This window comes from Monodon monoceros, unplaced genomic scaffold (assembly GCF_005190385.1).
Source record: "Monodon monoceros isolate NGI ecotype Baffin Bay Population unplaced genomic scaffold, NGI_Narwhal_1 Super_Scaffold_6, whole genome shotgun sequence".
Lineage (NCBI taxonomy): Eukaryota > Metazoa > Chordata > Mammalia > Artiodactyla > Monodontidae > Monodon > Monodon monoceros.
This window is the reverse complement of record NW_021703783.1, coordinates 8257713-8285661: the sequence shown is the minus strand read 5'-3', so window position 1 is coordinate 8285661 and position 27949 is coordinate 8257713. Positions and strand designations below refer to the sequence as shown.

Here is a 27949-nt window from a genome sequence, read left to right as displayed (position 1 = left end):
AATAAATAAAATTTTTAAAAAACTTGAGGTGGAACCCACATGATTTGGCAACTGGTTAAATGCTTTCCTATGTGTTCAGGAGAAGGAGAAGCACGGAGTGAAAAGCAAAGATTTAAGTTGGGATTTTGTAAATGACAAAAACCCAACTTGATTCACCTAAAAAGTAAAAAAGGGGAATTTATTTGTAAAATTCAATATTTGATTACTAACCTATCTTTAGGAAGGACAGCCATAGAGCCAGGTAGGGACAACTGAGTCAAGGTCTCGGCTGTCATTCTTCATCCGTATCCTCTCTTTGAAGACAGCCTTTATTCTCTTCTACTGTGAGGAGCACTTCCATGCTTGAGGATCACCACTGTACCTGGTTCTTCTAGCTACGGGACTGAAGAAGAACGGGATCTCTCTCTGGGCCACTTTGAACTTTTCCGGAGATGGACACTGATGGATGAACTCGGTCACACATCCATCTCTTGAGCCAGTCACTGGATCTGACATATGAGGTCCTGTTTTTGGCACATCCCACTAGAAAATCATGGTTGGGGGTAAGGGAAGGTATCACAGGCATGGCCATGGGGGAACCCTTTGTGAGCTGTGGTGCCATGTCAGCCTTCCCAACGGGGGCACAGTAAAGAGGACAGAAGAATATCAGTTGTGACTGGGGTTCTGGGCCACTATGTTTGGGAGGATGGTGACGCCTTTAAGAGATGGAGAAATGGGTTTGGGTAAAGTGATGAATTTTATTTTGGACATCTTACTTTTGAAGGCGTATCAGGCCATCTGTGTGGCATTGCATGGGAGTCCCTAAGTAATTGGGGTCTTCAGTTCTTAGGAGAAGTAGGTTTAAAAGCTATAGATTTGGGAGTCATTAGCATATACATCATGACGAAATTAATGGAGAAGATTGCTCAGGGAGGAAGTACCCAGAGAGGAGGATGGAGGACAGAATCTAGGAAATTTCCATCATTTGAATGGAGGCCTAAAAGGATAAAACAATGTAGACTGAGAAGGAGCTACCAAACAACTATATCCAAGAGAGGGAAATGTGTAAGAAAGTGTCCAAAACTCACTGAGAGTGTGCAGATTCCTCTTTATCTTCTTCATCAAATCAACAATTCTCTCTGGAGTAGGTATTAGGATCGTTGCACTTTGATAGGGCACCAAGGGAGACAGAAAAGAGTAGAAGACATGTCTTTCCCTGAAGCGAAGAAAACTTGCAAACTCTCAAGAACGGGGTAAGGTAGTGGCGGGCTTTTGAGCGTGTGCTCAGGTGGGGACCAGAATGGCTTTGGCTGGCCAGCATGCCAACAATATCTGGCCCATCTGCCACCTTTGGCATATGTGCCAGACGTTGCGATAAGAGAATTAGGGGAAGGACTGAACGTGAGAACCTGTGGGAGCATTGCTTGTTAGTTGGTTGTAATAGAAAATTGTATATGGGACATAGTGCCTAATGAATAAGTGTGTGATTTCAAAGGGTGATTACCTTCCTGGATCAAACAAGGCTAGGCTTAAAAATATCATATAATAATTATCATTATTTTAAAGAAAATAATCTCTTTAGTTTGGGCAATGTTTTTTTTTGTTTATATTTTTTTTCCAGTTGAGTTTCTTTAGTAAATGATAACAGATTAGTAAGAGGTGTCATAACATGGTGGAAGAATCACTGTATAAGAAGGTAAGACAACCTGAACGCCCACCAACAGATGAAGAATAAAGAAGATGTGGTACATATATGCAATGCAATAAAATGAATGAAATAAGGCCGTTTTCAGCAACATGGATGGACCTAGAGATTGTCATATTAAGCAAAGTAAGTCAGAAAGAGAAAGACAAATACCATATGATATCACGTATGTGGAATCTAAAATACGACACAAATGAACATATCTACGAAACAAAAACAGACTCACAGATATATAGAACGGACTTGTGGTTACCAAGGTGTTGGGGGAGGGAATGATTGGGAGTTTGGGATTAGCAGATGCAAACTATTATATATAGGATGGATAAACAACAAGGTCCTACTGTATGGCACAGGGAACTATATTCAATATCCTGTGATAAACCATCATGGAAAAGAATATGAAAAAGAATATATATATGTATAACTGAGTCACTTTGATGTATAGCAGAAATTAAACACAACATTGTAAATCAACTATACGTCAATAAAATTTTTTTTAAAAAAGTAGGAAACCAGGATTTTAGTTATGACTACCACTCTCTCCTCTCCCCACCTCTACTCCATCACACATACAAACCCCTATGCTCCAGGTTTGCAACCTTAAATCAGTCACTTAATCTCTAATAAAATGAAAATTATAATACCTCATTGACCCCAAGGGCAGGGACTATATGAAAGATTTCTTGAGTTTCCGTCTGCTGTGATTATGATCATTCATTCATGGGACACATGTGCAAGGAATACAAAGCTAAAAGGATAGGTTGCTGCCTCCAAAGTGCCTACTGTCTGGTCTGGGGAAACAGGAAACATACAATTACAAGTTAACATAAAAATGCTGTAGTGGAGGCAGATGGTACACACAGAGGACACAGAAGAACCAGGAGCCCCACATCAGTCCAGGGAAGTTAGGGAACTTCCTTAGGGGAAGTTAACACTTGAGCTGAGCCTGAAGGGAGTTCCCATGCCAGCAAAGAGAACAGGGGTTCCAGGCGGGGAGAACTGAACATGTTTTAAAAAGGAGACATGTCCTTACGGATACCAGTGGGAGGGGGAGGGGGGAGGAAGGGTGGGATGAACTGGGAGACTGGGATTGACATATATACACTACTATGTATAAAATAGATAACTAATGAGAACCTACTGTACAGCACAGGGAACTCTACTCAGTGCTCTGTGGTGACCTAAAGGGAAGGAGATCCAAAAGAGAGGGGATATATGTATACATAGAGCTGATTCACTTTGCTGTACAGCAGAAACTAACGCAACATTGTAAGGCAACTCTACTCCAATAAAAAATCAATTAAAAAAAGAAAAGGAGACACGTCTTGAGGAAGAACTAAAAGTTGCTATGAATGGGATATAGCGAACAGGGCATGAAGTAGTGAAAATCTGGGGCTGGACAGGTGGTCAGATATTACTCAAGATAATTATCGAGCACTCAGTGGTGGAAGGGCAGTGTATGCTAGACGCTGGCTGATTAGGGATTGCAAGATTCTAAGGACTTATTTGAGAAGGCTTCAAACCAGAGTTAGAAAGACCAGTAATTAAGCTACCGAGAGAATCCAGGGAAGACACAATAAAAGTCTATTAAAGACGATGGTTGTGGGGAAAGAGAGATATTTAGGCAATTAGGATCAACCCTCAGTTTACGGAATGAGGCATAAGGAGAAGAGAAGAATAAAGGATCACTTTCAACTTTCTGGCTTTGGGAAATTGGGTGGATAATGATGGCGTTCACTGAGGTGGGAGGTTGGTGGAGAAACGTCAAGTTCTGACACTCATATCTTTTATCCTGCCTTTGTTTCATGGATGCAATATCATTCCTAATATTTCTGAATTTACTGAAGTACTTTTGTTTGTTTTCTGCTCATTTCTCCTTCTCTTGCCTTCTGTAGAGTTTGGAGTCTGCAAGTTGAGGGTGTTTCTGGGTTTATTCCAGGCAGATTGACTACTTCATTGGCTGTGGTCCCGTTCTCAGGTGTCCTAGGCTGCAGCTCACTCTTCTTTGAGCATCGCTTACCCCTCTTCATCCATCTCCTGACTTCCAGAACTTTGTTGGAATCTCTGCTCCTCTGCTTCTCTCCCATTCTCTTTGTTGGATGGGGTCGGGGGTGTCCACATCTTTTTTATTTCTTTACTATGATTTTAATGTAGTTTTTGGGAAAAAAAAAAAAAGATAAATGGATATGCTCAATCTACCATCTTAAACCAGAATCTCCTGAATTTGATCTTTGATATGATGTGTATGTCTAGGTAGAGATTTATAGTAGGTCATCAGCTGTATGTATGAACTTGGAATTCAGGAGACAAACCTAAATTACAGGTAAAGATCAGGAGTTACCAGTATAGAAATGATGGGTGGGGATGAGACTGCCTAGGGAAAGCATGCAGCATGGGAAGAGAACAGGAATTAGCTTGACACTGGGAACCATCACTACTTAAGATAATTGTTTTTAGGATACAATATTCCTCTAGAGTTAGGGAGAGTAATGATAACTTAGAACTTCACCCTATGGATAGAAAGGACTCAAATGGGCTCTTTGAGTTCAGGAAAGTTGCATTTAAAATACAACAAAGGTGTAAAAGCAATAGCAAAATGACTGGGTATAACAAAGTTGAACAGGGTGAGGATAGGAGTTCCTAAGATGGGAGAGATAATCAAGGGTGCCATTGTTTCCAGATGACGCTATCTAAATTTTTTGGTTCTGGGCCCATTCTTATGAGTCAGCTGAATGATGGCTCCCATGATCTGCTCTAGTATTTTTTTCTTCAGCTGAGAACATGGCTCTGATTCAAGTATCATTCAGTGTGGCTTGTCCCTGGACCACCCAGGGAAGTCCCCAGAAGTTTTTTTAAGAGTAAAACTTAAAGGAAGTATAGTTGACAAACAAGTCGCTGGTTAAAAAAAAAATTCAACTGGACTTCCCTGGTGGCATAATGGTTAAGAACCTGCCTGCCAATGCAGGGGACACGGGTTCAAGCCCTGGTCCGGGAAGATCCCACATGCCGTGGAGCAACTAAGCCCGTGCGCCACAACTACTCAGCCTGCACTCTAGAGCCTGCAAGCCACAACTACTGAGCCCGTGTGCCACAACAACTGAAGCCCGTGTGCCTAGAGCCCGTGCTCCGCAACAATAGAAGCCACGGCAATGAGAAGCCTGCACGCCACAATGAAGAGTAGCCTCCGTTTGTTGCAACTAGAGAAAGTCCGTGCACAGCAACAAAGACCCAACACAGCCAAAAATAAATACAAAAACAAAACAACAAAAATAGCTTATAAAAACTACAACTAATCAATGAATGATTGTTTATTGCCTTCCTCATAAATCTCAGGGTTTTTTTTTAAAACCCCATGATTTTTTTAAAGTCTCTGAAAGAGACAGGAAAAAAATTTTTTAACATCTTTATTGGAGTATAATTGCTTTACAATGGTGTGTTAGTTTCTGCTTTATAATAAAGTGAATCAGGTTTACACATACATATACCCCCATCTCTCCTCCCTCTTGGAGACAGGGAAAATTTAATTAAGTAGGGAATAAGGATGTAGGTTGGCCCAAGGGTGAGTAGAGAATTAATCTAGTATGGGGCTTTATTCTTATTATTGCTAAAACTAATTAAATTTGTAATTAACATGACAGTAGTAGTGATGGGATAAGAAGAAAGGAATAGGGCCACTTCAAATGACGATGTTTTTCTAGTTTAGGGGAATTTTAAAATTTTATTTATTGAAAAAGAAATAATTGATTACTTGATCCACTCAATCAACAGATACACGCAGAATGTGCCAGGCACGGTGCTAGGTTCTGGAAACACAGAAATGAACTCAATGTTCTCTTCTTTGTAGGGAGCTATTCACGGATGGCTAAATGAAATCCCACCGAGGAAGGCACAGGGCAGCATATGCCAGAGGAAGGCTTTGCCTTACAGCCTTGTTTTACTGCAGTTATCTGGTGCTGCCACCTGCTGGGTATTTTCTTTTTCACAGGGTTTAACCCTAGGCAAGGATGGAGAAACCAGAAATCCCTTGGCGGAGAAAGCCATTTCCTTTTTTGCACTCCGGACCATGCCCTTTTTCTTGAGGAGTAAACCTCCCTCTTCCTCTCCACCAGCCCCATGGTAGCACGAACCCCAGCTCCTCCAGAATCAACAGCTCCTCTCTTGCAGGCGTGCTGAGTCACCTGCCCGTAAGCCCAGGGTAATTGCCTCATTTCTCTCCCTCCAACACTTTTGCTACTGAGCTTCTGTTTGGAGGCTCTGGCCTTCTTTGGTCTTCTTCCAGCTCTTGTGAGAGAGTTTCTTGCCAGGACACTAGTAGTGTGTGCCTGAGTTGCTTAACATGGGCAGGAAGAGGCCAAAGGCCTTTGCAGCAAGCCCTTCCACCCAATTTTGAAGTTACTCTCACTTCTGTATAGGGGGGCCGTGTCGTGGGTAGGGATAGTTTACTTACTTCCTCAACGAGTCGTCTGGTTCAGGTCCTCTGGGCTGCTTCAGACTGCTGAGCAGAAGTCAGGGTGCAAGGATGAAGCGTTAAAGAGGTCATTGGCTTTGCATCATCAGTCCTTGAAGGGAGTTGAACACTTTCAGGGACGGTTTCATCATGAAAAAGGAGCCCAGTACAGGGGCAAGACGGGAATAAAGACACAGACCTACTAGAGAATGGACTTGAGGATATGGGGAGGGGGAAGGGTAAGCTGTGACAAAGTGAGAGAGTGGCACGGACATATATACACTACCAAACGTAAGGTAGATAGCTAGTGGGAAGCAGCCGCATAGCACAGGGAGATCAGCTCGGTGCTTTGTGACCACCTAGAGGGGTGGGATAGGGAGGGTGGGAGGGAGGGAGACGCAAGAGGGAGGAGATACGGGGATATATGTATATGTATAACTGATTCACTTTGTTGTAAAGCAGAAACTAACACACCATTGTAAAGCAATTATACTCCAATAAAGATGTTAAAAAATAAAAAAAAAATTTTTAATTAAAAACAAAATTTTGAACAAGGAAAAAAAAAGGAGCCCAGTAGTAATACTGATTCCACCACTGACTGCAAGGCCTCCTGTCTCATTTGGTCCTGCTTCAAGTCAAGGGCTTCCCACGAATTGCTAATATTTCACCCAGAAAACATTTACCTACTTGGTTATTAGACTACTCGGTTAGGCACAGAATCATGGAGACCCCCTTCTTCCATTACTTGTCGTCACATCGAAAATTATTCTGGGTTTAGTAGGTAAAAATGACTGTTGGAATATAAAATACGCTTTTCTGAGAAGTGCACTGCTTACTTTATGTCTTTAATCCTAAATTAAAGCATGAAGTGAAAAATGTTTTTCTATCTGGTGGACCCCCAGCCCCCCAAAGCTCCAATTTAGGAACCCGAGTTTATTCTTCATGACTCTGAAACTGAAGAACATTTCCTGAGCTCAGTGACCTGCACCACGAGAAAGACGGCCAGAGGCAGACACAGTGCTGAACAAATTAATCACCAAATCTCTTTTCTGATACTCTGCTTCCTGGTTCTTTTCCTTCCTCCTTTTAGCTTGACAGACCATTCTGTCACTTCTCCCAGTTCTGATCCTTTCTCAGGCTATAATTCATGTTCTCCTTTCCTTTCCCTCCTTTGCTAAAATTACTGGCAGTTATGGACTGCCTTCAACACAGCCTGGAACCCTCCTAGCTGAATTGTTGTTGGATGCAGCCCAGCCAACCCTGACCCTTACTTCATCCCATTTCTGAGGATGGAGGGATTTTCATGAAAAATGTTTGTGTGGTGCTCGGCATGGATTCCAGGTGTCCCCGCTGGTGCTCATTCAATAGATTAGTGCTTCTCACGACCAAGTTACGATGTCCAAGGTGTCCCACAAGTGAGGGGGATGAGGGAGCCTGGAGGGGGGTGGCAATAAGAAGGTAGGAAAACATCGCTAATTAATAGAGAAATGCAAATCAAAACTACAATGAGGTATCACCTCACACCGGTCAGAATGGCCATCATCAAAAAATCTACAAACAATAAATGCTGGAGAGGGTGTGGAGAAAAGGGAACCCTCTTGCACTGTTGGTGGGAATGTGAATTGATACAGCCACTATGGGGAACAGTATAGAGGTTCCTTAGAAAACTAAAAATAGAACTACCATACCACCCAGCAATCCCACTACTGGGCATATATCTGGATAAAACCATAATTCGAAAAGATACATGCACTCCGATGTTCATTGCAGGACTATTTACAATAGCCAGGACATGGAAGTAACCGAAATGTCCATCAACAGAGGAATGGATAAAGAAGACGTGGCACATATATACAATGGAATATTACTCAGCCATAAGAAAGAGCAAAATAATGATATTTGCAGCAACATGGACGGACCTAGAGACTGTCATACTGAGTGAAGTAAGTTAGACAGAGAAAGACAAATACCATATGATATTGGTTATATGTGGAATCTAAAAAAAGGGCACGAATGAACTTATCTACAAAACAGAAGTAGAGTTACAGATGTAGAAAACAATCTTATCGTTACCAGGGGATGGTGGGGGAGGGATAAACTGGGAGACTGGGACTGACATATACACACTACAATATATAAAACAGATAGCTAATAAGGACCTACTGTATAGCACAGGAAACTCTACTCAATACTCTGTAATGACCTATATGGGAAAAGAATCTAAATGAGAGTGGATATATGTATAACTGATTCGTTTTTCTGTACACCTGAAACTAACACAACATTGTAAATCAACTATACTCCAATTAAAAAAAAAAAAAAAAAGAAGTTTGGTCAGAGGCAAGGAAGGCTGGGGATGGAAGATGGGTAGCATGGGAACCGGGAAGAGCATGGGGCCCAGATAGAGTGGAGGAGGAGAGAATCTCACAGGTGAGGGGGAGTTAGCAGGCAAAGCGAGAATCAACTCCCCCCAAAAAACAGTCCTTAAAAATTAGGACTCAGAAGCGGTCAAGATCAAACCTTAATTTTCAGTATATTCCACAATGTGAATGATTTATTATCAGACACCCTCCCGACCCCCGTCATTTCACTTAGTTTATTGCAGAGTTAAGAGAAGACAGGAAGACTTCTCTCTGGCTCCAGGCAAGAGAGAAGTGAAAATCTAATCTTTCAAAATCATATTCATTTTTTAATAGAAGTTTTTGAGAGGATCATTTGAAACATTGCTAAACTGAGGGATATTTTTTCCCTCCTCATATCCATCCTTTTCACATTTAAATTTTATTGCTTGAAATATATTACAAAATTAGAACATGCTTTTTGTCTCAAGTCAAACAATACTGAAGTATATAAAAGATGAGTGCTCTTTCCTCCCTCCAATACCACCCATTAAAGAGCTAATGATGGGCTTCCCTGGTGGCGCAGTGGTTGAGAGTCCGCCTGCTGATGCAGGGGATGTGGGTTTGTGCCCCGGTCTGGGAAGATCCCACATGCCACAGAGCGGCTGGGCCCGTGAGCCATGGCCGCTGAGCCTGCGCGTCTGGAGCCTGTACTCTGCAACGGGAGGGGCCACAACAGTGAGAGGCCCGCGTACCGCAAAAATAAAAAAGAGCTAATGATAACAGTCTGATGTATTTTTACATTCTTATAATAACATATATAAGGACCTTTCTCTCTTTTTAACAAAAGATGAGATAATATATACACTCACACTGTAACTTTTTTCATTTAATAACATATGTCAACATATTAATATTTCAGCATATATTTCAATATTTCAATATAATATTTCAGACAATGGATATATGGTTCTTTATTCACCCCATCCTCTACTGATAGATATCCAAGCTATTTCCAGTGTTTTGGCACTACAAATGTTGTCAAAATAAAAATCTTTATACACATATCTTTGTATCCTGGCTCTTTTGCTTTTAAAGGATAGATTCTTAAAACTGGGATTGTTGGGTAAAAGGGTCTGTGCATTTTTAGTTTTAGTGGCTACTGCCAGGTAACTTTCCCAAATAATTTGGGAATGCAAACTGTGCATTATCACAAGATGGCTTATATTAAAAATTTAATGATTTCTCTATAATTGAACCCAGCTTAGCTTCTACTTTCACTTGTATCCTGATAACTTAATTTACTCTCAGTTTAAAACTCAGTTTCTTATGAGTAACTCAAATTACCCCTCCAACCCTACTGTTCTAGTTCTTTTGTTCCTGGCTGGCCTCTGAATTCGGGAGATGCTTGTGAAATTGTGGCATCAGGGGTGGGCATGTGAGTTTGAACCATGGTATCTCTGTCCATGCTGACATCTGTAACTCATCCTTCGGGCTTTGAGCATTGCTTTCTCTTCCTGCTGAGTCCTGCCATGGCCCCCTGTTATTACATCTAAATTCTGCGTCTTCGTCGTCCTAATCACAAAGACGCACCTGGTGCACACTGCTTGTCCCACGCCCTCTCAGGGAGCCTGGTGATTCCAGCTCCTGCACCTGCACCGTGCCCAGCGGGCATAGGAGACTCTGGGAGAACCCCTCGGGCCCTGATGCCGCAGCCCTGATCACTGCTCATCTTTCTGCTCAGGAAACCTCAGGCTGCTATCTGAGGTTTACAGTCACTTAGGTTGTCTGTGAAGCCAGGCAATGGTTCTATTTGCTCTGGAATGCCTCAAACCTACCTAAGCTTATTTTGTTTTTCTGCAAAGACTTGACCTTGGAGGAGGGCGTAGCAGCCCTAAGCCCCACAAATGAGCCCTCAGCACACCCTCTACAGTCCTCACTTTCTTGCCTGCTGGTCAAGCTCTTATATGCTCTGGGCTCTTCTGACATCACACACTCCTCTCGTGGTTATGGTGTCAATATTATGTTCTTGGTCCTCCAGGAATCGGCTCTGGATATTTAAAGCCAGACTTCGGGAATTACAAAAACTATATTTCCCTCTCAATTACAGCTCTTGTAATTGAAAACATGGCTTTTAAGAACTTTTTGTCTGCTACAGACTTTACAAAATTATTTTCAAGAGCTTATCTGTTTAGGATTTAATTGTTCTCTCTGTATCGTCTCTGTATCTGCATCTTTATAAATCCTAATACTCCTTGAATGGTGGGGAAAAAAGACAAGTAAAAGGAAGTTTTTAAAAACCCACATAGTGGGACTTCCCTGGTGGCGCAGCGGTTAAGAATCCACCTGCCGGTACAGGGGACACGGGTTCGAGCCCTGGTCCAGGAAGATCCCACATGCTACGGAGCAACTAAGCCCGCGTGCCACAACTACTGAAGCCTGCACGCCACAACTACTGCAGCCCAAGTGCCTAGAAACCCCAATAGCTGCAACTAGAGAAAGCCCACGCTCAGCGATGAAGACCCAACGCAGCCAAAAATAAATAAATACATTGATTTAAAAAAAAAAAAACACGTAGTTAAGTATCAAATATTATTCCACTACAAGATCAAATATATTCATTGCCCAGTTAATTATGTGAGGTGATGAGACAGCTTTAATTCACAAGAATTCCATTTCGGGGGAGGGATTTGATTGGAAGAAAATGCTTGAATTGCCCTGGGGTAGGGCCATGTTATAACACAAATCGTTGTCCAAGCTAGTACACATAAGACAAAGGGAGGAATTTGTACCAGTGAAGGAGCAGGGAGGTTAATGAGAAGAGGAGATTGAAGGAGACAGAAGGTAAGAACGATGGCGAGATGATGTACTCTGCAAAATGTGACATATTCTCTGACTCTGACCAAATCTCCAGGCTAATTCCACTAAGCTATAGGAAAAATATTTAGTCTAAGTGGATACCAGTGAGCAGATGAACTTTGCACCCAGGGTGGTGCAGGGCTAACAAAACCAATACAAATAGATAGTGTCCAGTTACTGGCAAAAGTAAAGCCTGTTTACTTTTGCCAGCCAGAGTTACTGGCTCTTCCCCATTACTTAGTATCTTCCGTCACCCCCTCACCTTCTTTCTTTGCCTGTAGAGGTGCTATGTTTTCATACCTTTATGGAAGAGATCTGCCTTTCCTCTTTGTCATCAAATGAGCCTCAGAGAGCCACACACATCCACAAACCTGATTCCAGGAGCTCTTAAAAAAAAAACAAACAACCTTCTTAATATACCTCCAGAGTCATTTTTTTCTCTTTCACTGCTAGCCTTAGCAAGCAAGGAGAGGTTGTACATGTGTTTGACCTAACTTACGTGTGATGCTTTCATACAGACACATGCACACATGTGTGTATTTAATAAACGTAATATGATGCATAATACATGTCATGTCTCAAATGATATATGATCAATGCATCTCCAGATATTGTATATTATGTGTGTATGTATATGTGTGAGTTTTAAGTATTATATATTATATGTATAAACATCTTTCAAGTAATTATATTTATGTTTATACTTATAAATATTATGTATAAATAGACACGTGGACATTAATTGGCTCTCTCATTAAGGCCATCCTCAGCCTGGGGTCACATTCAAAAGAAATACAAATTTCACTCCGAAATGCCTTTCAAAAATAGTGCTTCTGGGACTTCCCTGGTGGTGCAGTGGTTAAGAATCCGCCTGCCAATGCAGGGGACACGGGTTCAAGCCCTGGCCCTGAAAGATCCCACATGCCCTGGAGCAACTAAGTCCGTGCGCCACAACTACTGAGCCTGTGCTCTAGAGCCCACGAGCCACAACTACTGAAGCCCACGCACCTGCAGCCCCCACTTGCTGCAACTAGAGAAAGCCCGCGTGCAGCAACGAAGACCCAACGCAGACAAAAATAAATATTAAAAAAAATAAATTTATATTAAAAAATAGCGTTTCTATTTAAATGCTTCTCAGAGACAAGAACCAGAGAAATGCATACATAACACATGTCAAAACTTTAAAAAATCCTCTTTAGGCACCGCCTGTTCCCCAAGTTTCATTCATCTTATGAGCAGCTGGAATATCTTGGCTCCTTCCTTCCAGGAACTCTAGTCTCCTCCCTTTCCTCTGCAGACCTCCTTCTCCTTCTCATCTGCCTCCTTTTGCTTCCAGGATCTTCAGCACCACCCCCCAGCCCTGCACATAGCTCCTATTCTATGCAGATAGACTCACTCCTTCTCAAAGTTTCTTTAATTCTCTCTCTATACCCCTCCTCTCAAATTAGGTCAACAAGTTTCCCTAGCTAGCCAATCAGCCTCTTAGAAGCAGGAAAGGGAAAAATATTTAAAATTTTTATATTAAAAACATACATAGATCTCTACAGCTAAGCTTGATCTTCTGCTGTATTACTTATCTTCTAGAGAGCTCTGATGAGTCAGTGCCCTTGCATGAGTGGCTGTCACATGATTTGAATACCACCTCTGTTGTAACAGAGAGAGAACAATCTTTAATTTAAGAGCTTTGGAAAAAATTCTGATTAGGGAAGAGAACTGTCTTTATTAAGCATTTTGGTTGGGAAAAGTGAGCCCACAGATTTGCTGTACACCTGAAACTAACACAACGTTGTAAATCAACTATACTCCAATAAACTTAAAATATTAAAAATAAAAAAAAGTAAGCCCACAAGGCATGGCCCCAATTAACTAGCAGTGGGACAAGGACTAGCAAATTTCATTGCAAAAGAAAGGCAGAATTTTGAGTTTTAGAAGGCAATCCAAGAAGTTGGGAACAGAGAGGAGAAAATCAAACTCAGCATCATGGCATTAGTCTGGGCATAATTATGTGCTAGGCCCTGTTCTAAATGTTTAACTTGGGACTTCTCTGGTGGCACAGTGGTTAAGAATCCGCCTGCCAACGCAGGGGACATGGGTTCAAGCCCTGATCTGGGAAGATCCCACATACCACGGAGCAACTAAGCCCATGTGCCACAACTACTGAAGCCCGCACGCCACAGCTGCTGAAGCCTCCGTGCCTAGAGCCCGTGCTCTGCAACAAGAGAAGCCACCGCAATGAGAAGCCCGCGCACCGCAATGAAGAGTAGCCCCCACTCGCCGCAGCTAGAGAAAGCCCGCACGCAGCACTGAAGACCCAACGCAGCCAAAAATAAAATAAATTTATAAAAAAAATAAATAAATGTTTAACTTATATTAGCTGACTCATTCCTTACAACACTAAGAGTTACGTACTGGTTTTTTTTCTTATATATATGGTTCCCTGTGCTGTACAGTAGGACCTTGCTGTTTATTCAAGAGTTAAGTACTATTATTATTATCTTCCCCATTTTTGAATGTAAAACCTGAGGCACAGGGAAGTTAAGCCAACTTAACCAGGTGTCAGCGAAAAGCCCCAACGTCACAGAGAATGGCAAAGAGTAGCAAGGCTGCAAAGGATAAGCCTGAGCCACAGCCCGGTGGACTCACCGTCACTTGACTGGTGGGAAAGTAGACAGTGAGACTGAAGGGGGCAAGCAAGATGGTCCACTACACACAGCACAGCAGGTACAAGGACACAGCCACTCGGGTTCCCCTCTCCTAAGTCCCGCAGGGGCGTCAGCTACGCACACTGTGGGCTGTGCAGCCTGTGAGGAACTGAGGGTCAGAGTCTCAGCACATTTTATAGCAAGCAGCAGACAGACCAGCCCCTCTCCCCGCGGAGTGAGTGATAAAGTAGCTACACCGTGGGCACCTTGACCAACTTGACCTCTACGTGACTGGCTGCGGAATGGCTCAAGGTCAGGATGGTGAGATGCTGTGGCTTGGCGCACCCAGCAAGGACACGGCCAACCGCCTCTCCCGACACCAAGGTCAGAGCTGGTGAGTGATGGAACGAAAGTCTGAACCTGGACCGCCCGGCTCAGAGTCCACACCCGTCACTTCCCGTAGTCACACTGCACAGAGGCCCGGCACGGAGCTCATCGCCCTGGTTGTCATACTGTGCCCTGCCGTGTGAGCTCCTCTTCTGCCTCACAGGACTTCGTGGGGGCACTCACACACGGCTTTAATCAGCGGTGTTTTGGAGGAGAGGGGTTCGGGGTGCTGTGTATCAGAGTGACAAATTGTCTCCAGGGGACAACACAAAGCCCAGCAGGTGAAATGCAGACTGGACAGTAAGAACTCAGAGGGAGCAGCAAACGGGTCCAACAAAAGCTTCCCGGCTGTCAGGAAGGCTGTGGGGCATCCCACACGCAGTGTGACCGGGCTGTGCCTCAATTCTTATTAAATCTGTTTCTTTAATTAATTGCTATTGGACTATAGTTGCTTTACAATGTTGTATTAGTTTCTACTGTACAGCAAAGTGAATCAGCTATACGTATACATATATCCCCTATTTTTTGGATTTCCTTCCCATTTAGGTCACCACAGAGCACTGAGTAGGGTTCCCTGTGCTATACAGTAGGTTCTCACTAGTTATCTATTTTATACATAGTATCAATAGTGTGTATATGTCAATCCCTATCTTCCCCCTTGGTATCAATACGTTTGTTCTCTCTTTTTGTGTCTCTATTTCTGCTTTACAAATAAGATCATCTATACCCTTTTTCTAGATTCCACATATGTGCGTTAATATACAATATTTGTTTTTCTCTTTCTGACTTACTTCACTCTGTATGACAGTCTCTAGGTCCACCCACAGTTTTTATTAAATCTTAAAGGGCAAGATGATCTTACAAAACTGGAGGACTTGGGTACATCCATGGGCTGACACCTGGGGGAGGGATAGATAAATAAATCAATGGACATATGATAGACATAATAAATAGAGAAACAGAAAGAAGAAAGGAAGGGAGTGACGGAGAGAGGGAAGGAACTCATTCTGTAGTGTTCACAGTGCTGGAAGCTTTAACGGTTACCGCAAGGAGGGAGCAATCGTTATCTGTTATCTCTGTTTTACGGAAGAAGGCACTAAAGTGCAGAGGTAACTTGCCCAACACCACGTAGAAATTGTCAAACCCAGAACTTTAACTCAGCCTTTCTATCTCTAAAATCCAGATTCTTTTCACTCAACTACACTGCCTGTTTCACTTGGGCAGGAAGGAAAGTATGTAGAAACATAAGTAAAGGGTGAAGTCAGTCCCACGAAAGCTAATCAGACACATCAGCCCCCCTACAGCGTGTGCCTGAACCATCTCCATCGGACCTGGAGGTTGGCAGTTTCATCGGACCCAGGGCCTGGCTCCTTTCCCTCACCCCTTTAGAAGACATACCAACCCCTGGATAAAAGACTGATGTACCCTCCAGGGTTATCTAACCATGGATGTCAGTGTAATACTCTGTTTCATCAAATCTAAGGTGAAACAGAAGACGGTTTGAAGTTTTATCCACCTGAACATTTTACTTTTTAAGAACCCTATAAAAACTAATGGATAAACCATATTGCTCTTCATGGACACTCAAATAAGTGGACTCTTTGACTGATCATACATTTTCTGACCAGACTTGATGGTAAATATTTTCCTATATTATGCTTTCTGTGTCCTTATAAACCGTTGGTCAATTTTTTTTCTTTTCTTTTTTTTTTTTTTTTTTTTGCGGTACTTGGGCCTCTCACCACTGCGGCCTCCCCCGTTGTGGAGCACAGGTTCCGGATGCGCAGGCTCAGCAGCCATGGCTCACGGGCCCAGCCGCTCCACAGCATGTGGGATCTTCCCGGACCGGGGCACGAACCCATGTCCCCTGCATCGGCAGGCGGACTCTCAATCACTGTGCCACCAGGGAAGCCCGCGTTGGTCAATTTTAAGGTAGGTGGAGACACTGAGTCAATTTCTATCAAAATTAAGTATGGGATCCCTTTTTTAAAAATTTTTAATTTTTATTGGCCACAGCATGTGGCATGCGGGATCTTAGTTCCCTGACCAGGGATCAAGCCCTCGCCCCCTGCAGTGGAAGCACGGAGTCTTAACTGCTGGACCACCAGGGAAGTCCATAGGATCCTTTTTTATATCAGGGATGATCTGTACTGTGGGTCACAACCTCTTTTGAGACATCCTTACAGGCTCTCTGTTTTTCTCATATGGCAGCTTCCATGCAGACAATGAACTATTACAATGCCCTTTAAATACCACCTTCTTATGCTTTGCAAGCACTCTACCCTCATATTCTTCTACAACACACTGGCAAAAACACAGCATTAAAAAAATAGAATAATTCCTCAACTGCACGGCTTATAAGGCACCTTTATATATATATTACAACAGTCAGGTTTCCTTTACAACAGTGGTTTTCACTTGGGGATAATTTTGTCCCCCACTCTCCAGGGACATTTGGCAATACTTGGAGACATTTTTGGTTGTCACAACTGGTGGTAGGGGGTGTAGTAGGGTGAATGCTACTGGCATCTGGTGGGTAGAGGCCAGTGATACTACAGTGAACAGGACAGTCCTCCACCACAAAGAATGACTCAGCCCTAAATGTCAGTAGTGCTGGTGTTGAGAAATTAGGCGTCATAGTTTCCTCATAATGTTCCAGGAAAACTTGAAGCTGATAAAGAATGCATGGGAATCAACCGGTGGTCGGGGGGAAAGATAGATACACCCAACTATTATGGTAGCAGGAAAACCATCACTAAATATTTCAGTACTTTGCAGATTACAAGGTAATATAAATGAAGAGGAGTTAATCTTTATGGCTGGAGCAGATGTTAGCTGATCTAGTATTTGTGCAGTGGAAGAAAAGTGAGGCCATAAAAGTTTGAGACAGGCATAGCCGACCAAAAGCAGAGCTGCTCCCAGAAGCTGTGACTCCAGACAAGGTAAATTTGCCAAGGGAGGAAGTCAGCCTGGGAAGAAGACCGGAGATGTACAGGTGGAAAGATGCTGGCAGAATTACTGGCCACAGTTCACATTTGGCTGAGGTAATAGAGAGCACAGTGTGTTTTTCAAAGTGCTCTGTGACCTTTTCCTTCAAGACAAAATGGTGGTGAAGGCTTAGAATTTTGTACATTAGAGCAATTTAAAAGTACTTCAAATTCTAGCAAGTCTAAATATTAATACATTCTAAAATAAATCAAAACCAGAAATGTGCATGACCCTTTTTCAATGATTCTTTCTCTCATGATTTATAATTTCATTTAGGTAGGTGACAGTAGAATGTAGGATTTCAATATAATCCATGAAAAGAGTAAGGAAGAACTGGGGCAGCACCACATTTTAGTAGTATGTAAAATTATTTTAACTGGATTCTCTAAACTCCTTGGCATTCTGTATTCAGCTTTCTTGTTGATATTTAGTATCATTGTTTTCCTAGCTCTGGTGAAAACAAATTCCTACACCGTTCTTGGAAAGGACATCCTAGAGATTTCTGAAAGTCAGAGCATCTGACATTATGCTTGTGAAAGGTAGAGAAATCCCTAAATTCAGGAACAAATTACATTATGCCAAGGAGAGAGTATGGTGTGAGAATTGGTGTCACTAGGTACCTCTGGGCATGTATAACTTTGATAAAAATAAAATTATAAAATAATTATGTCTTTTGGTTTTTAAAAATGGGCTATAACCAGATGGCAAAACGCTATTCAACCAATTTCCCACTAAAAAACTAAAAATGGGAGAAAATATAAAAACTTATACTAGTACTAATATTAAGAATGATATCCAATGACATCATTGTTTATGACCTTTTTAGCCACATAAGTATTTTTGCTTGTATTTAGTCAAATATTTCAGTGTTTTTCTTTGTGAACTATTGTTGCCATAATTAGAAAATCCTTCCCCACCCCAGGGTTTTGTGGTTTTCTGTAAATATTCTCCATAGTTCCTCTAGTATTTATGGATGGATTGTTTATTCTTAAAATCTTAACCCGTCTGTATGATGTTGGCTATTGGTTTGAGATAGCAATTGTTGAATCAAATTAAGAAAACAGGCTTTAATTTTTGTTGAAAGAGTTTATCAGGAGACACTTAAAAAATAATCAAATAGGATACTTGACTCTTGATTTACTCATAATCAGGCAGATAAAAAAGTAATAATACCTATAAATGGAGTCTGGGGAAATTTGAATATAACAATTTTATGAAATTATTAATTTTTCTCAGGTGTGGTGATATTATTGGTTTTCCCGGAGAAGTCCTTATTCTCAGGAAATATATGCTTAAGTATTTAAAGGCAAAGTGTCACAATGTCTGAGGTAATTTCAAATGATTCAGCAAATAAAAATGTATATATCTATACCTATCTTGATTTATCTTTACTTCATTTTTAGATTTATTATATGTAGATCATGTACAAATGTAGCAAAATATTACAATATATGAATTTAGGTAAAAGATATGTGGATATGCATTGTACTGTTCTTTAAAGTTCTCAAGATTTGAAAACCTTCAAGATAAAAACTCGGGAAAATTGCTTATCAGCAATATATGTTAAATGTTATCAAATGAATTTTCATCACCTATAACAATGATTACATAAAATTTCTCCTTTGATTTGTAGAAGTGATCGATTATATTTGAACATTTTCAAGTGCTGAATTATCCATACATTCCTAATGTTTGATAGTACCTGCTCATAAAACTGTTTGGTATTGGATTTGTTTGGGTGTAGAATATTGATGACCATTCAGTTTTTAAATGCTATTGATTTATTTTGATCTTTCAGTTCATTCATAAGTTGATTTTAGTCATTGGTATTGTCCTTGATAATCATCTACCTTAATCATACTTTCAAAATATTAAATTTATGGAATTGATTTATAATGCTAAAATGTCCATATCTCGGTTGTACCTTTTTCTCATTCCTAATATTTTATATTGGTGTTTTCTCAATTTTATAATTAAGTTTGCCAGAAATTCATCTAAATTCTTAGTCTTAAAAGAACTAGCCACAGATTTCAAAGAGTCATACATTAGCTCTTTTATTCTTTCTTAATTTATTGACTGTTCCTTTGGTCTTTACTCTGCTTTTTGCCTTCTTTCCTTTTGTTCATTTATTTTTTTCTCTCTATTGGAGGATGTCGAGAATTAAGATTGTAAATTTTCAAATCTCCCACAAGACTGAAATGCATCCTTGCACCAATCACTTCCCAGCCTAAGAAAACGTGCCTTGAGGGCAAAGTAAAGCAAGTAACAAAGGCTGTGACGTCAGCTTCCCACACTAGTTCAGAACTGTGGTGAGCTAGTCTGAGTCTTGAGAAGAATATCCTTCACCTAAACTAGGTTGACTTGAATAGCTCTCACAACAAAGGTGCCAGATAGGTTTCCCTTTATTCTCCAACTCTTATCAATTGTTAGTGGCTTCTTGAAGTTCTACACCATCGAAGATTCTAAGACTGAAGGAGAATTCAGCGGGACAGTGTGTCATGCTATGTTAACAATGTCATGGGCTTGAGAATGGATTATGGTAGCGATATTTGACATTTCCTAACCTAAAACCAAAGCAAGTCAAGAGGACTTTCCTATCTAATTCTATCCCAAAGATTGAACCCAAAATCTTACTACTTTGATGAGATGAAAGGCCATACTTATTATTTAAAATAAAAGCAGAGATTTGCAAGAAACAGAGCAAGAATAGGACAATGTCCTAATGCCTATTTTGTACAATTCTTCTGGGACATCCTTGGTCATTTTCCACTTTATGGGACATATAAAGGCCCCACCAAATGCAAATCAAAACCACAATGAGATATCACCTCATGTGGAAACAGTATGGAGATTCCTGAAAAAGTTAAAAATAGAACTACCATGTGATCCAGCAATTCCACTTCTGTGTTTATATTCAAAGAAAATGAAAACAAAATCTCAGAGATATCTGCATTCCCATGTTCATTTCATCATTATTCACAATAGCCAAGATATGGAAACAACCTAAGTGTCCATTGACTGATGTATGGATAAAGAAGTTGTGGTAAATATATATATCTGTCTATCTCATAGAATATTACTCAGCCATAAGAAAGAGAAACAATTCCATTTACAACAGTGTCAAGTAGAATAACATACTTAGGAATCAACTTAACAAAAGAAGTACAAGATTTGTACACTGAGAACCACAAGACATGAATGAAAGAAATTTAAAAAGACTTCAGTAAATGAAAAAAATTATTAGGCTCATGGATTGGAAGACTTAATATTGGTAAGATGGCAGATTGGTAATATGTCCAAGCTGCTCTTAAAATTCATATGGAAATTCGAGGGACCCAGAATAATGAAAACCTTCTTGAAAGAGGAACAAATTCAGAGGATTCACACATATCAGTTTCCAAAAAAAAAAAAAAGAGCAACAGTAATCAAGACAGTATGTTACTGGCTCAAGGATATACACATACCAGAATTGAGAGTCTAGAAATAAACTCTTACACTTTTTGGTCAATTGATTTTTGACAAAGGGGCCCAAATCATCCAATAGGAAAAGAATAGTTTTTTTTTCAACAGTGTTGGGATATCTACCTGCAAAAGAATGAAGTTGGACTCTCCTCACACCATATATCAAAATTAACTCAAAATGGATCATAAGCACAAGTTTAAGAACTAAAACTATAAAACCCTCAGGAGAAAACATAGTGGTAAATATTTGTGACCTTCGTCATGCAAAGCCTTCTTAGATATGACACCAAAAGCACCAGTGACAACAATAACAAAAAAATTGAACTTATTTAAAAATAAAAACTTTTCTGGACATACTGATGGCCAACAAGCACATGAAAAGATGTTCAACATCACTAATTATTAGAGAAATGCAAATCAAAACTACAGTGAGGTACCATCTCACACCAGTCAGAATGGCCAAATAATAAATGCTGGAGAGGGTGTGGAGAAAAGGGAACCCTCCTACACTGTTGGTGTGAATGTAAATTGGTGCAGCCACTATGGAGAACAGTATGGAGGTTCCTTAAAAAAACTAAAAATACAGTTGCCATATGATCCTGCAATCCTACTCCTGGGCATATATCTGAAGAAAATCACAATTTGAAAAGATACACGCACCCCAATGTTCATAGCAGCACTATTTACAATAGCCAAGACATGGAAACAACCTAAATGTCCATCAACAGATGAATGGATAAAGATGTGGTACATATATGCGATGGAATACTACTCAGCCATTAAAAAAGAATGAAATAATGCCATTTGCAGCAACATGGATGGACCTAGCGATTATCATACTAAGTGAAGTAAGTCAGAAAGAGAAAGACAAATACCACATGATATCACTTATATGTGGAATCTAAAATATGACAGAAATTAACTTATCTATGAAACAGAAACAGACTCACAAACATAGAGAACAGACTCGTGGTTGCCAAGAGAGAGTGGGCTGGGGGAGGGATGGATTGGGAGTTTTGGATCAGTAGATGTAAACTATTATGTATAGAATGGATATTGGGACTTCCCTGGTGGCGCAGTGGTTAAGACTCTGTGTGGGGGCCCAGGTTCAATCCCTGGTCCGGGAACTAGATCCCACATGCATGCTGCAGCTAAGAGTTTGCGTGCCCCAACTAAGGAGCCCATGTGCCACAACTAAGACACGATGCAACCAAATAAATAAATATATATATACATATAAAAAGAATGGCTAAACAACAAGATCCTACTGTATAGCACAGGGAACTATATTCAATATCCTGTGATAAACCATAATGGAAAAGAATATGAAAAAGAGTGCATATGTATAACTAAATCATTTTTCTGTATAGTAGAAAATAACACAACATTGTAAATCAATTATACTTCAATAAAATAAATTTAAAAAACCATTTTCTATTTCAGAGGACACTATCAAGAAAGTGAAAAAAAAACCCCACATTATGGGGGAAAATATTTGCAAACATGATAAGAGACTTGTATCCAGAATATATGAAAACCTCAAAACTCAATAATAAAATGGCAAAAAACCCCAGTAAAAATGGGCAAAGAATTTGAATAGACATTTCTCCAAAGATGTATATGTCACCAATAAGTACATGAAAAGAGCTCGACATGATTAGTCATTAAGGAAATGAAAATCAAAAACACAATGAGATATCACTTCATACCCCCAGGATAGCTGTATAATCAAAAAAATGGCTAATAACAAGTGCTAGGGAGGATGTAGAGAAGTTGGAACCCTCATACATTTGCTGGTTGGAATGAAAAATGGTGCAGTTGCTTTGGAAAACTGTTTGGCTGTTCCTTGAAAAATTAAATACACAGTTACCATATGACCCAGCAATTCCAATCCTGGATATGTACCCAAGAGAACTGAAAATACATGTTCATACAAAACCTTGAGCACAAATGCTCATAGCAGCATTACACATGATTTTTTCAAGCCAAAGGTTGGAAATAACCCAAATGTCCATCAACTGATAAATGGATAAACAAAATGTGATCTATACATGCAGTGAATTGCTTCTTTCACTCAAAAGATATTCTACAGAACTTTTAAACTTAAAGTTTAAAATTAGTTTCTCTTGCTTTATGCTGAGAGATCATGTTATGATCTGTTCAATGTATAATTTCTTCAACTTATCTTCTGGCAAAATACTAAATGATTATAAATACTTCAGGCACACTAAAAAAGAAGGCATATTGTTTTGGAGCATACATAATTTTGTAAGTGTTGATTAAATCAAACATGCTCATTATACTACTCAGCTCTCTTCATATTCATGTATTGCTTATTTTACCTGTCAGACAGTGACATATGTTAAATGTCCCAGTACATTTGTGTTTCTGTAATTTTCCTCATGTTTCTATTGTGTTTTGTTCTATATATGACTATATAGTGTTTATGAGTAAAATCACATGACTCGTATCATGTGACTTTACTCATAAACACTACTTTATCGTATGATAAAGGTGCACATTTATCAATAAACTAGTGGTTTTGAACCTACTTACTGTTTTTTGCTTTAGGTTATATTTTGCCCAGGATTAGCCCTTGTTTTCTTTTCATTTCTTGGTAGTTCTTTGCCTATCTTTTTGCTTTCAAGTTTTTTAGCCCTTTTGGTTTGAGTACGTTTTATAAACAGCATGATTGCGTGTATATGGGTGTGTGTGCATGGGTGCACATGTGTTTAACCAGTATGAGAACAACTGTCTTTTAATAGGGAAGTTTAAGAAGTTGAACCCATTTTCATTACTATTAATATACATGTTGAGATACTATGCTAAATATGTTTTATTTTTATTCTTCACTGTTTTCTGTTTTACTATGTTTTGTTTTGTTTATACCTTCTTCAATAACTTTCAAGATTGTTAACTTCATTTCTCAATTTTTTGACTAAATCACAGAAAAATGGTACATTTAATCATAAACATAAAACCATATGTACATTGAAAAACATCATGAACAAACTAAAGGACAAACAACTAACTGGGAAAATATTTGCAGCAAACATGATCTATATCTGCAATATGAAGAAGTCATAAAAAATGAGTATAATAGTCAAAATTGTATTTAGCTACGAGAAACAGAAAAACCTACCAAAATAGCTTAACAAGTAAAAGAACTGTTTTATTCAGGTAAAAAAGATGTCCCATGGGAATCGGTCCAAGGCTGATACATTGGCTCCAAACATCACCAATGTCCAAGGCATAAGCCTTTGGCTCAGACATTCTTAGAATGTAGCTTTTATATTTTTGTTTTCAAAATGACTACTGTATCTCCCAGTAGTTCGAGAAGGAAGAAGGCGGAATTTGGAGAATGCACTAGAAGACTTATTTCTCACATCAACAAGGGAGAGCGGAAGTCAAAATTTAGCTTTTGCCCCATCCATAGTAGAGTCAAGTAAGGGAGGATGCAAATGAAGTTTGGATCTGCCAAAATAGAGTGTCTGCCATACAGACATAGAGTAGAAACAGAAAATGCATACATGAAAAGATATAAAAGTCATATAAAAGCAATAAACATCATAGTAATTAAAGCAATTTAGGAAAAGTTGTTCGGCAGTATTCAAAAAGTTTTTTACCCTTTGACCTGTCAGTTTCTATTCTAGGGCTCAACCCTTAGGAAATAACTTTAAACACAAAAATTTATCTTCTAGGCTGTTTATCACAGAGTTGTTTGTTTTTTTTATTGGATACAACCTAAATATTTGTCTATGCCAGTTAGCTTCTTCCAGGTTGCAAGGAGCAGATACATCTTTAGGTTGTCTCAGCTGATGGTTTGTATGGTAAGAACATAAAAAAACAAAGAAAGAACAAAATAATCTCATAAGCCACAGAGCTGAGGAACAAGGCCTCAGTGAGCACTGAAAAGCTATTCTGATAAGAAGCAGCTCTTTCAATCCTGTTATCTTGTCTGTGGCTCTGCAATGCCCGGACATTATGATGATTCATCTTCTCTCTGCTTCCACTTCTCTTTCCACTGCCGTCTAACTCAGAGTTTCTAGACCCACTATTAGTTCTCTACAACCCTGTCTGCCTCACTGGTCTCCGCTCACTCTTACTGTTTGGTCTCCTGATAGGTTTCTGGTCATTAGGCACTCTGATTCAGGGCTAAATGCAGCCAGCATAATAAAGAGATTGAAATTAAACATGGACCACATCAAATTGCTTACAAAAGTGTTTGTTTGGCAAATATTCATGTTCTTGAAAGTACTGCTCAGATTCTAGGCTACTGTCTTAAGGTCTTCAATAATTTTATTTCAAGTTTTTGAAGAAGCAAGTGTCGACCAAAAACCAAACTCTGCATAACGAACAAACCAAAGCAGATGAGTTTATTGTAAGGTTTTCGACCTGCAAACCGAGAAACTCAAGGCTACGGGAGCAGTTCTGAGTTGCTCACAGACTAAGGGATTTTTACGGGATAAATATGGAAGTTATTTGGCTTTTTCAGCTTGTTGGTTACCTAGTGGTCTCCTTCTTTATTTGGGTCAGGGTAGCTGAGTCAGGGGAACAGAAAAGACCAGAGATGGCATGCACAGATTTGGCATTTGGGAACTGGCTGATGTCCTCTGCTGATTTCTGAGAAGAGCTGCACATTCCTGTAAGCTTAGGTTAAATTTCCCTTATGTGCCTGCATCGACCATCTACATTTTACCCTGTCCATTTTAGTTTGGTTCTACACACGGCATGCTAATTATAGAGCGCTTGGACATACAAAAAAATATAACAATAAATAACCCACAACCCCGCAATCCAAAGAAAACTATTTTTGATAATGTGGTGGTTTTCTTAGAGTCCTTTTACCTGCAATAATTTTTTTCCTTTTCTCCCATAATCTGAGGGGGAACAATTCTGTTTTTTGAGTAATCAAAGATCAGAGTATTTATGGCCAAACAAAAAAAAATGGACAAATTAAATTACACATTTTCTATAATGTGCAGCATGTGAAACCAAATATGGCCAAAAATGGGAGGCCAAATACTGTTAGCGTCTTTCCATTTAAAGTACAACCTCGTGCATTCAGTGCCATCCATTTGTTTTCACATAGGCTGATGTGAACCTCACCTCTGCATTGCATATGAAAACAAAGTTTGCCAGGCGAATTCATAATGTAAATAAGATGACTTGGGACATGTCTGACCTGTGTAAGGCCTCTTAAGGATTTGTAAACAATTTAACAGCACTCTCAAGTGTTTATATACTCACTAACTACTAGTGTTCAATGATTCTTATCTGCTCATTAAAGTTCGTCAAGTAGAGCAACGAATAGTGAATGAGGAAAAGAGGTTTATGTTCCGAGACATGCTTCTTAATCCAAAACCAAAACATGCTACCTATTTTCTTCACTCTCCTTAATGGCCAAAATAGTGTCTACAGTTACTAAGTAAATATTTGTTTACTGAAAAGAAACCACTGGATCTTGGAAGCCGCACAAGATGGAGAACGTAACTGGAGGTTTAACTCTTTTGTTGGCTCCTTTAAAAAGCATTCTCTGACTTCCAACAAAGACTAACATTCCTTGACTGTATTTCTCATCACACATCACAGCCTATTATTTTGGTTTCTCTATAAGTCTTCCTTAGTAGATGCTAAGCTTTATTATTAGTGTGTTTTCAATTTCTAGCGTAATATTTAGCCCCTTATATTTTCTCAGTGAATGGTGGTTGGTTGAATGAATGCACAACACACAGTTTAGTGGAGGCAGTAAAATTTTTAGATTTCTAAATTTTGAGACCACAGTCTTTCATTCTCAAATTTTTTAGGGCCTGCTGATCTGCTTTGGTGAGGTGATGATTTGACTAATGATTATCTAAATTCACTATATTGGATGAAGCAAGGCATGAAAAGTGTCTTATCAGGAAGCTAAAATAGTTTGCAAGAAAAACCATAGAGGTGAATCTGTTTGTGTGTGGGTAGGCTATACAGTTCAGATCGTATGACAATTGTCATACAATCCAACAAATCCTTGTAGGATTGCAAAAAAGCAGCAAACACAAGGTGAGACCTTAGGACTCCAGCTAAGTTCTAAGACTGTGTTCCCCAATGTCTTAAGAAGATCACACCCTTGGAGACACTACTGAAATTTAAATAAAATACAGTATCAACGTTATTGGGTAGAAAAAATTCATTTGGCCACAATTAAGCTATCTATCTTAAAAGATTCTGTAGGACAGACTTATTGTTAATTAGAAAACTTTTCAATCTCTTTCATTCTTTCCAAGTGATAAAGTCTTTATTAAGAATATAAATTTTTAGAGACTTCCCTGGTGGTTAATACTCCGAGCTCCCAATTCAGGGGGCCTGGGTTTGATCCCTGGTCAGGGAACTAGATCCCACATGCTGCAACTAAAAAAAAAAAAAAAAAAAAGATACCGCATGCCGCAACTAAGACCCAGCCCAGCCAAAAAAAAAAAAAAGAGTATAAATTTTTAACAATATTTTAACCTCAAGATCTAACATCTGATAAATGTTTTTCAAAATTCTTTTCCTAAATTCTCAATACATTTAAACTTCTATTTGTCACTTTTCACATTTAGCAGTCAGTAAAGAGTGAATGTGTATGTTTCCCCATGGAAGAATGAACACTTGCGGGGCCAGGACCATTTTCTTACTCGTATGGCACCACCTTTATCTCTTAATACAGTTCTCATAAAGGAGCATGGTAATTTTAACTGAACCAAAATTATCTCAATTCTTTGCAGGAAATCACTATGTCAGAGAAGAAATTGATCCTCTATCTGCTTCAGGTTCTAATACTTTCTGAGATTCTACAGATGCTCACTTCCTTACTTTTTAGATAAAGAGCAGATTATTTGAGATAATTTCATAGTGAGAAATGAATAAAATGAGGTGCTATGAGTGAGATACCCTGGATTCTAAGAACTTTTTTGACATTGACTCTTTGTGTGACCCTGGCTAAAGCACTTAACCCTTCTGGCCTTGTTTCCTTTTTTTTTTTCTTTTTTAATTTATTTGTTTATTTTTGGCTGTGTTGGGTCTTCCTTGCTGCGCACGAGCGAGCTTTCTCTAGCTGTGGCGAGCAGGGGCGACTCTTCTTTGTGGTCCACGGGCTTCTCAGTGAAGTGGTTCTCTTGTC

At 39.7% G+C, this 27949-nt stretch overlaps 1 protein-coding gene across 5 annotated transcripts in view; it reads right to left on the bottom strand.

Annotated features, from left to right (window-relative positions):
* The window catches only part of ETV6 (ETS variant 6), a 415605-nt gene that overhangs the window by 287647 nt on the left and 100009 nt on the right, over window positions 1-27949 (bottom strand). For 2 of the 5 annotated variants that reach the window (XM_029205490.1, XM_029205498.1), the window contains exon 6: window positions 11630-11715. The exons of 1 other annotated variant lie outside the window; for it this stretch is intronic. The gene's annotated coding sequence lies outside the window, so the exon portion shown is untranslated. Of the gene's footprint in view, window positions 1-6131; window positions 6341-7402; window positions 7641-11629; window positions 11716-27949 lie in introns of those variants that run through there. 2 more of the 5 variants (XM_029205493.1, XM_029205494.1) reach the window with 2 other exon arrangements.